Source organism: Xenopus laevis, chromosome 8L, assembly GCF_017654675.1.
Source record: "Xenopus laevis strain J_2021 chromosome 8L, Xenopus_laevis_v10.1, whole genome shotgun sequence".
Taxonomy (NCBI): Eukaryota; Metazoa; Chordata; class Amphibia; order Anura; family Pipidae; genus Xenopus; species Xenopus laevis.
The window spans coordinates 134,598,045-134,609,695 of NC_054385.1; the positions used below are offsets into that span (position 1 = coordinate 134,598,045).

At 40.5% G+C, this 11,651-nt stretch overlaps 2 pseudogenes; both read left to right on the forward strand.

Annotated features, from left to right (window-relative positions):
- Nucleotides 1-1,125: 1,125 nt before the first annotated feature.
- LOC121397267 lies at nucleotides 1,126-2,722 on the forward strand (annotated as a pseudogene).
- A 1,371-nt stretch (nucleotides 2,723-4,093) lies between these two features.
- On the forward strand, nucleotides 4,094-5,271 carry LOC121397365 (annotated as a pseudogene).
- Nucleotides 5,272-11,651: the final 6,380 nt, after the last annotated feature.

Below are 11,651 nucleotides of genomic sequence, written 5' to 3' on the forward strand. Positions count from 1 at the left end.
GCAAGGAGGAATCTATAGTAGGCAAAAGGCTATGTTGTTTGACAGGCAGTCTTTAACATGGATTGGAAAGTCCTCTTGTGATTGGTCAACTTTGACCGATATGGAAATGAAGAAGACTTTGCTGTTTTTTTCTCCCTATGGTATACGGCATAGCGCAATGTCAAATTGTCATAGAGTCTAGGCAAAGGGCTATGTTGTTGACAGGCAGTCTTTAACATGGATTGGAAAGTCCTCTTGTGATTGTCAACTTTGACCGATATGGAAATGAAGAAGACTTTGCCGTTTTTTCTCTCCCTATGGTATTACGGCATAGCGGCAATGTCAAATTGTCATAGAGTCTAGGCAAAGGGCTATGTTGTTGACAGGCAGTCTTTAACATGGATTGGAAAGTCCTCTTGTGATTGGTCAACTTTGACCGATATGGAAATGAAGAAGACTTTGCTGTTTTTCTCTCCCTATGGTATTACGGCATAGCGGCAATGTCAAATTGTCATAGAGTCTAGGCAAAGGGCTATGTTGTTGACAGGCAGTCTTTAACATGGATTGGAAAGTCCTCTTGTGATTGGTCAACTTTGACCGATATGGAAATGAAGAAGACTTGCCGTTTTTTTCTCTCCCTATGGTATTACGGGATAGGGAAGTTGAGGCTTACTAGGCACAGGTCAACACATGGTCATGTGTTGGAATGTTAGATTTTATCATGGGAGTGCTTAGGCAATGGCTAATTTGCCATAGAGCCTAGGCAAAGGGATATGGGATTGACAGCTCTTGTCATAGAAGGCTGTGGGTCTTCCTATTCTTTGTATGGCAAGGAGGAATCTATAGTAGGCAAAAGGCTATGTTGTTTGACAGGCAGTCTTTAACATGGATTGGAAAGTCCTCTTGTGATTGGTCAACTTTGACCGATATGGAAATGAAGAAGACTTTGCTGTTTTTTTCTCTCCCTATGGTATTACGGCATAGCGGCAATGTCAAATTGTCATAGAGTCTAGGCAAAGGGCTATGTTGTTGACAGGCAGTCTTTAACATGGATTGGAAAGTCCTCTTGTGATTGGTCAACTTTGACCGATATGGAAATGAAGAAGACTTTGCCGTTTTTTTCTCTCCCTATGGTATTACGGGATAGGGAAGTTGAGGCTTACTAGGCACAGGTCAACACATGGTCATGTGCTGGAATGTTAGATTATATCATAAACTGACATTCCTGGATCGCTTCTCGGCCTTTTGGCTAAGATCAAGTGTAGTACCTTCGGGGAACAGCTAGTGTCTTGGCCATTGGGTGCCTGGAGGGTGTGTGTCCTTATAAGGGCACACGATTCCAGGCAACGAGAGGCGATCGTTCACTCCGGTGGAAACCCTAAGCCAAGGGGGAAACCGGGAGTGCAAGAGATTGAACACTTCAGTGAAAACTGGAAGCGTGTCGTTGAGAACATGGACACTGGCGAAGATGTCGTTCCAAGCTTCGCTAAGCTGAAGCATTTGGTTCGTGTCGTGGTGGAAGAGGTGATCGAAGGAGAAAGTAAGCTGCGCTACATCGTTGAAGCCATCCTCGGGAATTCGGTCATGTCAGGAAGACGGAGATCCTGGCGATTCAAGATTATCCGCGACGAGGAGTATACGATGTGACTTTCAATGGAGAAGGTATCTTTTTGAGCTTCTTAAAGATTCTGGAAGGAAATCGTGAAGATGCTCGGCTACGTGGATACAGGGTGTTTCCTCACATTTCGCAGGAGGAAGTCATCTTGGTGGTGAAGTCGTACTCTCCTTTCGTGAGTATAAAGGAGGTAGAGACTGTGCTTAATCAGTTTTGTGAAAAATTGACTTTTTCAGGCAAAATTCTAAGTGAGGTCGGAATCTGGACATCAAAGGTGAAATTCAAGGCAAAATTCAAGAAAGGCAAGTTACCTCCAGCTAGGTTTAAGTTGGGAGGCATCAATTTAGACTGCCATTTCTCAGGCATGCCGGTTTTTTGTCGAAGATGTCGTGCGTATGGTCATACAGCCGAAAACTGCAAAGATTGTGGAAACTGTGGTGAGTCTACTCATGAGTCGAAAGACTGTGTTCACCCTAAAAAGTGTAATTTATGCTTTCAAGTAGGTCACCTGTATTCAACGTGTCCAAAAAGGAGTAAAACTGTGAGTCAGGAGGAAATCTCATCTGGTGAGTCCGGGGATCCGGAACAGGTGCAAATGCTCCTTGAGGACCCAGGGGTGAGTGGTCTGGAAGCCATTGCTTTACAGGTGGAAAGTCTGGCTGTGAAGAGGCCAGACTCTTCAAAAAAGGAAAAGAAGAAAAGGAAAACTGAAAGTTCACAAGTGGAGGTGAAAGTGCAACCCCCAGTTCCAAAAGTGCAACTCCCAGTTCCAAAAGAGAGTGAACAGAAGAGGGTCCAGACAAGAGGTGAGATTTTGTTTAGACAATATAAATGCAAACCTGACTATGCTATTAAAGAATATATTGACAGCTGGACGGAAGAGGAAACAGCTGCATTGCGAGCAGATGTGGATTTTGAAAATACTTCGGAGGAATATCTGAGATTTCATATCTTGGACTACATCCGAAGATTGAAGTAAAGGAGTAAAATAAAAGTTTTTCTTTTTTGTTGTTGTATATTTTTAAAAAGAATAAATATTGGTTTCACGTGATGTTGTAAAGTAATTGTGGGTTTTTTTCCTACTTGATACTTTATTACTGATAAAACCGGCAATGGCTAATTTGCCATAGAGCCTAGGCAAAGGGATATGGGATTGACAGCTCTTGTCATAGAAGGCTGTGGGTCTTCCTATTCTTTGTATGGCAAGGAGGAATCTATAGTAGGCAAAAGGCTATGTTGTTTGACAGGCAGTCTTTAACATGGATTGGAAAGTCCTCTTGTGATTGGTCAACTTTGACCGATATGGAAATGAAGAAGACTTTGCCGTTTTTTTCTCTCCCTATGGTATTACGGCATAGCGGCAATGTAAATTGTCATAGAGTCTAGGCAAAGGGCTATGTTGTTGACAGGCAGTCTTTAACATGGATTGGAAAGTCCTCTTGTGATTGGTCAACTTTGACCGATATGGAAATGAAGAAGACTTTGCCGTTTTTTTCTCTCCCTATGGTATTACGGGATAGGGAAGTTGAGGCTTACTAGGCACAGGTCAACACATGGTCATGTGTTGGAATGTTAGATTTTATCATGGGAGTGCTTAGGCAATGGCTAATTTGCCATAGAGCCTAGGCAAAGGGATATGGGATTGACAGCTCTTGTCATAGAAGGCTGTGGGTCTTCCTATTCTTTGTATGGCAAGGAGGAATCTATAGTAGGCAAAAGGCTATGTTGTTTGACAGGCAGTCTTTAACATGGATTGGAAAGTCCTCTTGTGATTGGTCAACTTTGACCGATATGGAAATGAAGAAGACTTTGCCGTTTTTTTCTCTCCCTATGGTATTACGGCATAGCGGCAATGTCAAATTGTCATAGAGTCTAGGCAAAGGGCTATGTTGTTGACAGGCAGTCTTTAACATGGATTGGAAAGTCCTCTTGTGATTGGTCAACTTTGACCGATATGGAAATGAAGAAGACTTTGCCGTTTTTTTCTCTCCCTATGGTATTACGGGATAGGGAAGTTGAGGCTTACTAGGCACAGGTCAACACATGGTCATGTGTTGGAATGTTAGATTTTATCATGGGAGTGCTTAGGCAATGGCTAATTTGCCATAGAGCCTAGGCAAAGGGATATGGGATTGGCAGCTCTTGTCATAGAAGGCTGTGGGTCTTCCTATTCTTTGTATGGCAAGGAGGAATCTATAGTAGGCAAAAGGCTATGTTGTTTGACAGGCAGTCTTTAACATGGATTGGAAAGTCCTCTTGTGATTGGTCAACTTTGACCGATATGGAAATGAAGAAGACTTTGCTGTTTTTTTCTCTCCCTATGGTATTACGGCATAGCGGCAATGTCAAATTGTCATAGAGTCTAGGCAAAGGGCTATGTTGTTGACAGGCAGTCTTTAACATGGATTGGAAAGTCCTCTTGTGATTGGTCAACTTTGACCGATATGGAAATGAAGAAGACTTTGCCGTTTTTTTCTCTCCCTATGGTATTACGGGATAGGGAAGTTGAGGCTTACTAGGCACAGGTCAACACATGGTCATGTGCTGGAATGTTAGATTATATCATAAACTGACATTCCTGGATCGCTTCTCGGCCTTTTGGCTAAGATCAAGTGTAGTACCTTCGGGGAACAGCTAGTGTCTTGGCCATTGGGTGCCTGGAGGGTGTGTGTCCTTATAAGGGCACACGATTCCAGGCAACGAGAGGCGATCGTTCACTCCGGTGGAAACCCTAAGCCAAGGGGGAAACCGGGAGTGCAAGAGATTGAACACTTCAGTGAAAACTGGAAGCGTGTCGTTGAGAACATGGACACTGGCGAAGATGTCGTTCCAAGCTTCGCTAAGCTGAAGCATTTGGTTCGTGTCGTGGTGGAAGAGGTGATCGAAGGAGAAAGTAAGCTGCGCTACATCGTTGAAGCCATCCTCGGGAATTCGGTCATGTCAGGAAGACGGAGATCCTGGCGATTCAAGATTATCCGCGACGAGGAGTATACGATGTGACTTTCAATGGAGAAGGTATCTTTTTGAGCTTCTTAAAGATTCTGGAAGGAAATCGTGAAGATGCTCGGCTACGTGGATACAGGGTGTTTCCTCACATTTCGCAGGAGGAAGTCATCTTGGTGGTGAAGTCGTACTCTCCTTTCGTGAGTATAAAGGAGGTAGAGACTGTGCTTAATCAGTTTTGTGAAAAATTGACTTTTTCAGGCAAAATTCTAAGTGAGGTCGGAATCTGGACATCAAAGGTGAAATTCAAGGCAAAATTCAAGAAAGGCAAGTTACCTCCAGCTAGGTTTAAGTTGGGAGGCATCAATTTAGACTGCCATTTCTCAGGCATGCCGGTTTTTTGTCGAAGATGTCGTGCGTATGGTCATACAGCCGAAAACTGCAAAGATTGTGGAAACTGTGGTGAGTCTACTCATGAGTCGAAAGACTGTGTTCACCCTAAAAAGTGTAATTTATGCTTTCAAGTAGGTCACCTGTATTCAACGTGTCCAAAAAGGAGTAAAACTGTGAGTCAGGAGGAAATCTCATCTGGTGAGTCCGGGGATCCGGAACAGGTGCAAATGCTCCTTGAGGACCCAGGGGTGAGTGGTCTGGAAGCCATTGCTTTACAGGTGGAAAGTCTGGCTGTGAAGAGGCCAGACTCTTCAAAAAAGGAAAAGAAAAAGGAAAACTGAAAGTTCACAAGTGGAGGTGAAAGTGCAACCCCCAGTTCCAAAAGTGCAACTCCCAGTTCCAAAAGAGAGTGAACAGAAGAGGGTCCAGACAAGAGGTGAGATTTTGTTTAGACAATATAAATGCAAACCTGACTATGCTATTAAAGAATATATTGACAGCTGGACGGAAGAGGAAACAGCTGCATTGCGAGCAGATGTGGATTTTGAAAATACTTCGGAGGAATATCTGAGATTTCATATCTTGGACTACATCCGAAGATTGAAGTAAAGGAGTAAAATAAAAGTTTTTCTTTTTTGTTGTTGTATATTTTTAAAAAGAATAAATATTGGTTTCACGTGATGTTGTAAAGTAATTGTGGGTTTTTTTCCTACTTGATACTTTATTACTGATAAAACCGGCAATGGCTAATTTGCCATAGGCAAAAGGCTATGTTGTTTGACAGGCAGTCTTTAACATGGATTGGAAAGTCCTCTTGTGATTGGTCAACTTTGACCGATATGGAAATGAAGAAGACTTTGCCGTTTTTTTTCTCTCCCTATGGTATTACGGCATAGCGGCAATGTTAAATTGTCATAGAGTCTAGGCAAAGGACTATGTTGTTGACAGGCAGTCTTTAACATGGATTGGAAAGTCCTCTTGTGATTGGTCAACTTTGACCGATATGGAAATGAAGAAGACTTTGCCGTTTTTTTCTCTCCCTATGGTATTACGGGATGGGAAGTTTGAGGCTTACAGGCACAGGTCAACACATGGTCATGTGTTGGAATGTTAGATTTTATCATGGGGGTGCTTAGGCAATGGCTAATTTGCCTAAGCTAGGCAAAGGGATATGGGATTGACAGCTCTTGTCATAGAAGCTGTGGGTCTTTCCTATTCTTTGTATGGCAAGGAGGAATCATAGTAGGCAAAAGGCTATGTTGTTTGACAGGCAGTCTTTAACATGGATTGGAAAGTCCTCTTGTGATTGGTCAATTTGACCATATGGAAATGAAGAAATTTGCGTTTTTTTCTCTCCCATGTATTACGGCATAGCCAATGTCAAATTCATAAGTCAGCAAAGGCTATGTGTTACAGGCAGTCTTTAACATGGATTGGAAAGTCCTCTTGTGATTGGTCAACTTTGACCGATATGGAAATGAAGAAGACTTTCCGTTTTTCCTTAATTGCATAGGAAGTCAAATTCTAGAGTAGGCAAAGGCTATGTTGTTTGACAGGCAGTCTTTAACATGGATTGGAAAGTCCTCTTGTGATTGGTCAACTTTGACCGATATGGAAATGAAGAAGACTTTGCTGTTTTTTTCTCTCCCTATGGTATTACGGCATAGCGGCAATGTCAAATTGTCATAGAGTCTAGGCAAAGGGCTATGTTGTTGACAGGCAGTCTTTAACATGGATTGGAAAGTCCTCTTGTGATTGGTCAACTTTGACCGATATGGAAATGACGAAGACTTTGCCGTTTTTTTCTCTCCCTATGGTATTACGGCATAGCGGCAATGTCAAATTGTCATAGAGTCTAGGCAAAGGGCTATGTTGTTGACAGGCAGTCTTTAACATGGATTGGAAAGTCCTCTTGTGATTGGTCAACTTTGACCGATATGGAAATGAAGAAGACTTTGCTGTTTTTTTCTCTCCCTATGGTATTACGGCATAGCGGCAATGTCAAATTGTCATAGAGTCTAGGCAAAGGGCTATGTTGTTGACAGGCAGTCTTTAACATGGATTGGAAAGTCCTCTTGTGATTGGTCAACTTTGACCGATATGGAAATGAAGAAGACTTTGCCGTTTTTTTCTCTCCCTATGGTATTACGGGATAGGGAAGTTGAGGCTTACTAGGCACAGGTCAACACATGGTCATGTGTTGGAATGTTAGATTTTATCATGGGAGTGCTTAGGCAATGGCTAATTTGCCATAGAGCCTAGGCAAAGGGATATGGGATTGACAGCTCTTGTCATAGAAGGCTGTGGGTCTTCCTATTCTTTGTATGGCAAGGAGGAATCTATAGTAGGCAAAAGGCTATGTTGTTTGACAGGCAGTCTTTAACATGGATTGGAAAGTCCTCTTGTGATTGGTCAACTTTGACCGATATGGAAATGAAGAAGACTTTGCTGTTTTTTTCTCTCCCTATGGTATTACGGCATAGCGGCAATGTCAAATTGTCATAGAGTCTAGGCAAAGGGCTATGTTGTTGACAGGCAGTCTTTAACATGGATTGGAAAGTCCTCTTGTGATTGGTCAACTTTGACCGATATGGAAATGAAGAAGACTTTGCCGTTTTTTTCTCTCCCTATGGTATTACGGCATAGCGGCAATGTCAAATTGTCATAGAGTCTAGGCAAAGGGCTATGTTGTTGACAGGCAGTCTTTAACATGGATTGGAAAGTCCTCTTGTGATTGGTCAACTTTGACCGATATGGAAATGAAGAAGACTTTGCTGTTTTTTTCTCTCCCTATGGTATTACGGCATAGCGGCAATGTCAAATTGTCATAGAGTCTAGGCAAAGGGCTATGTTGTTGACAGGCAGTCTTTAACATGGATTGGAAAGTCCTCTTGTGATTGGTCAACTTTGACCGATATGGAAATGAAGAAGACTTTGCCGTTTTTTTCTCTCCCTATGGTATTACGGGATAGGGAAGTTGAGGCTTACTAGGCACAGGTCAACACATGGTCATGTGTTGGAATGTTAGATTTTATCATGGGAGTGCTTAGGCAATGGCTAATTTGCCATAGAGCCTAGGCAAAGGGATATGGGATTGACAGCTCTTGTCATAGAAGGCTGTGGGTCTTCCTATTCTTTGTATGGCAAGGAGGAATCTATAGTAGGCAAAAGGCTATGTTGTTTGACAGGCAGTCTTTAACATGGATTGGAAAGTCCTCTTGTGATTGGTCAACTTTGACCGATATGGAAATGAAGAAGACTTTGCTGTTTTTTTCTCTCCCTATGGTATTACGGCATAGCGGCAATGTCAAATTGTCATAGAGTCTAGGCAAAGGGCTATGTTGTTGACAGGCAGTCTTTAACATGGATTGGAAAGTCCTCTTGTGATTGGTCAACTTTGACCGATATGGAAATGAAGAAGACTTTGCCGTTTTTTTCTCTCCCTATGGTATTACGGGATAGGGAAGTTGAGGCTTACTAGGCACAGGTCAACACATGGTCATGTGCTGGAATGTTAGATTATATCATAAACTGACATTCCTGGATCGCTTCTCGGCCTTTTGGCTAAGTGTTAAGTGCTTTGTGCAGGAGACACTAGTCGAAGGGTATTTAGGAGTCCTCCTCACTCGGCCTTGGGACATCGGCTTTCAGTCTTAAGTCTCATGCTGCTATAGGGTGGGGAGCACAAACCCTGGATAACGAGTAGCGATCGTGTACGTTTTGCCTACCTGTGCTTGGCCCTAAGGCATCGGTGTTGAAGATTCTTCATTCATCTTAAGCCTTTTGCTGCTTTTGGGTGTAGGACGCAAGCGTGCAAATTCATCTTTCGGAGCGGAGTATCGTTGGAGAAAATGGAGGACGTCTATGGAGAACCTTTCCTTCAGGACACAATCCGGCTGGTGGTCTCTGAAAAAGGGAAAGGAAAAATCGATAAAAAATTCGTGGTGGAGACTTTGTTGCGCAAAACTTTGGAGGTGAGTCTGAAAGACATACTGTGTTTTCAGGATTTTCCAAAAAGGGGATCTTATGACATTACCTTTGCTGCCTCCTATATTTGCAAAAAAGTGTTTGAGAAATACAAGGAGAAAAAAGACTTTTTTGATTCAAGTGGTGTGAAGTTAATTCCCTTGTTTCTAAATGAAGAAGTCCTAATCACAGTCCATATGTACAATCCCAAAGTGACTGATTTTGAGATACAGTCTTTTTTGTCTACCTACTGTGAAAAGATTGTGTACAAGGGAGTGGTGAGGGACGAGTATGGCATGTGGACAGGGAAGCGTAAATTTTTGGCTTCTCTTATTAAAAATGAAAACAGTTTTGGAGGTTTGCTGAGACCACCGCCGGTGTTTTCCTTGGGCAAGAACAGAGGTTTTCTTTTTTACAGAGGAATGCCAGACTTTTGCAAAACGTGTTCAAATTTTGGTCACAGACAGGAGTTTTGTGAAAAGGAAAAGGTTTGTAGGTTCTGTGACAAACCTGGTCATGAGGAAAAAAACTGTAAAGAAAAATCTTGCAATTTGTGCGGTGGGAAAGATCATTTGTTCAAAGACTGTAAAAAAAGAAAGAAGAAAGAAAAAAAGACTACTCTAGAGGATTTAAAAAATTCTGCTTCTCCCGAGGTTTTGTTTGAAAGAGCAGGATATATAAAAAATCCTCTTCCTGGTGGTCCTGAGTATATTCCTAAACCACTCGAGGACCATACTGTGGATGTTTTTTTTGAACAGGGCAAGGGGGAACAAATTGCTCTGAAAAGACTGTTTGACGAAGGCACTGGCAGTGATATGGAGGGAGAAGATGGAGAAGGAGAAAAACTGACTGAAGATCCTGCTCAGCCTGTATCAAAGAAGAAGTCTTCTGAGATTGCTACAGGAGAACTACAAAATAACCCTTTTTTTCTGGAAATCGAGGAAGGGAGAGATTTTTCGGGTCCAGAAGATATACTTACAATGGTGGACAGTCCTTCAGTGGATCTTTTTGGGAGAGTGTCTGATTCAGACTCAGCCTTGTCCCCTTTGAGTGAGCAAGATGTGGCTAGAAAAACAAAAGGGGTATCAAGATTAAATTAAATGTTGAAAAATGCATTTGAAAATTTGCAGTTTAAATACACGGAGCATTAGGAAGCCTAGTAAAAGGGCTGCTCTGTGTGATTTTTTTGGTTTATCTGATTATAACATTATTTTTTTACAAGAATGTGGTTTAAAAATGGAGATGAATTATGCGAAATACAAAAAATGTTGGGATAAGGGTATATCGGTGTGGTCTGGGGGAAATGAAAATAAAAGTGTTGGTTTAGGTATTCTTTTCAAAGGGTGTAGTGTTAAAATAGATAAGATTGAAGAAGTAATTCCAGGTAGATTGTTGGTTGCTTATATGTACTTAAATGAATCTCGAGTTAAATGTATTAATGTATATGCACCAGTAGAGAAAAGTGAAAGAAAAGAGTTTTTTGACGTTTTAAATTTGTTTTTGTCAGGCTCTGACCCATTAATTTTAGCAGGTGATTTTAATTGTGTTTTACCTGGGGAAAAAAGAGAACATTCAAGATCTGATGTTAGAAAAGATGGTTCGGCTTCAATTTTAAAAAGTTTAATAGAGGATTGGGGTTTGCAAGATGCTTGGATGGTAAATGGTAGTTTATCAGAAGGTTTTACTTGGGGAAACAGTATAACCAAGTCACGTATTGATTTCATTTTTCTATCAAATGGGTGTAAAATTTTAAATTTTAGCCTAAAGGATAATTTATTTTCGGATCACAAAATATTAGAGTGTGATTGTTTTTTTGCAGATATAAATAAAAGGGGGAAACCGGTATGGAAATTAAATGTGTCTATTTTAGATGATTTAGAGGTCAGGGAAAGGTTTATTATTTTTTATGAAAACTTAAAAAAGAGAAGAGGAGACTTAGATATAGTTGTTTGGTGGGATTTCTGTAAAAAAGAGTTTAAAAATTTCTTTTGTAAAGTTAGTAAAGAAAAAGGGAAAAAAGAAAGGAAAGATTATAGAGATCTACAAAGAAAATTAAATACCTTGTTATATTTTAAATCTATGGGGGTGTTGGTGGACCAAGAATTATCGGATATAAAAACTGAGATAAAGAATTTTCTGGATAAAAAAGGTAAACAGATCATTTTTAATTCTAGAGTTAAGATTCTAGAACAAGATGAAAAGTGTTCCAGGTTCTTTTTTAAAAAAATTCAGAAAAATAGGGATTTTATTGAGGTTCTAGAAGGGAAAAATAATATTCAAGGTATTTTAGATGAAGTTTTTATATTTTACTCTGATCTTTTTAGCATTAAAAATACTGATGTTTCTTTGCAAGACTTTTTCTTAGAAAAGATAGAATCTTCCTTTAGTGAGGTTGAACAGGCTTTTTTGGTAAAGGATTTAATGCTTTAGAAATTTTAGAAATTATTAAGTCTTTTTCAAAAGGGAAGTCCCCTGGGAGTGACGGTCTTCCAATAGAGTTTTATAGTATTTTTTGGGATTTAATAAAGAGGGAATTTTTAGAGTTAATCCTTAAATGTGCTGAAGATTTTATCGCTCCTATCTCATGGAAGGAAGGTTTGGTTACTTTAATTTTTAAAAAAGGGGAAAAAGATAAGATAAAAAATTGGAGACCAATCACTTTGTTAAATTTAGATTATAAGATTTTTGCAAAATTATTGTCAAACAGATTAAAAAATGTTATCTCTAGTGTTATTAGCCCAGAACAGGTATGTGG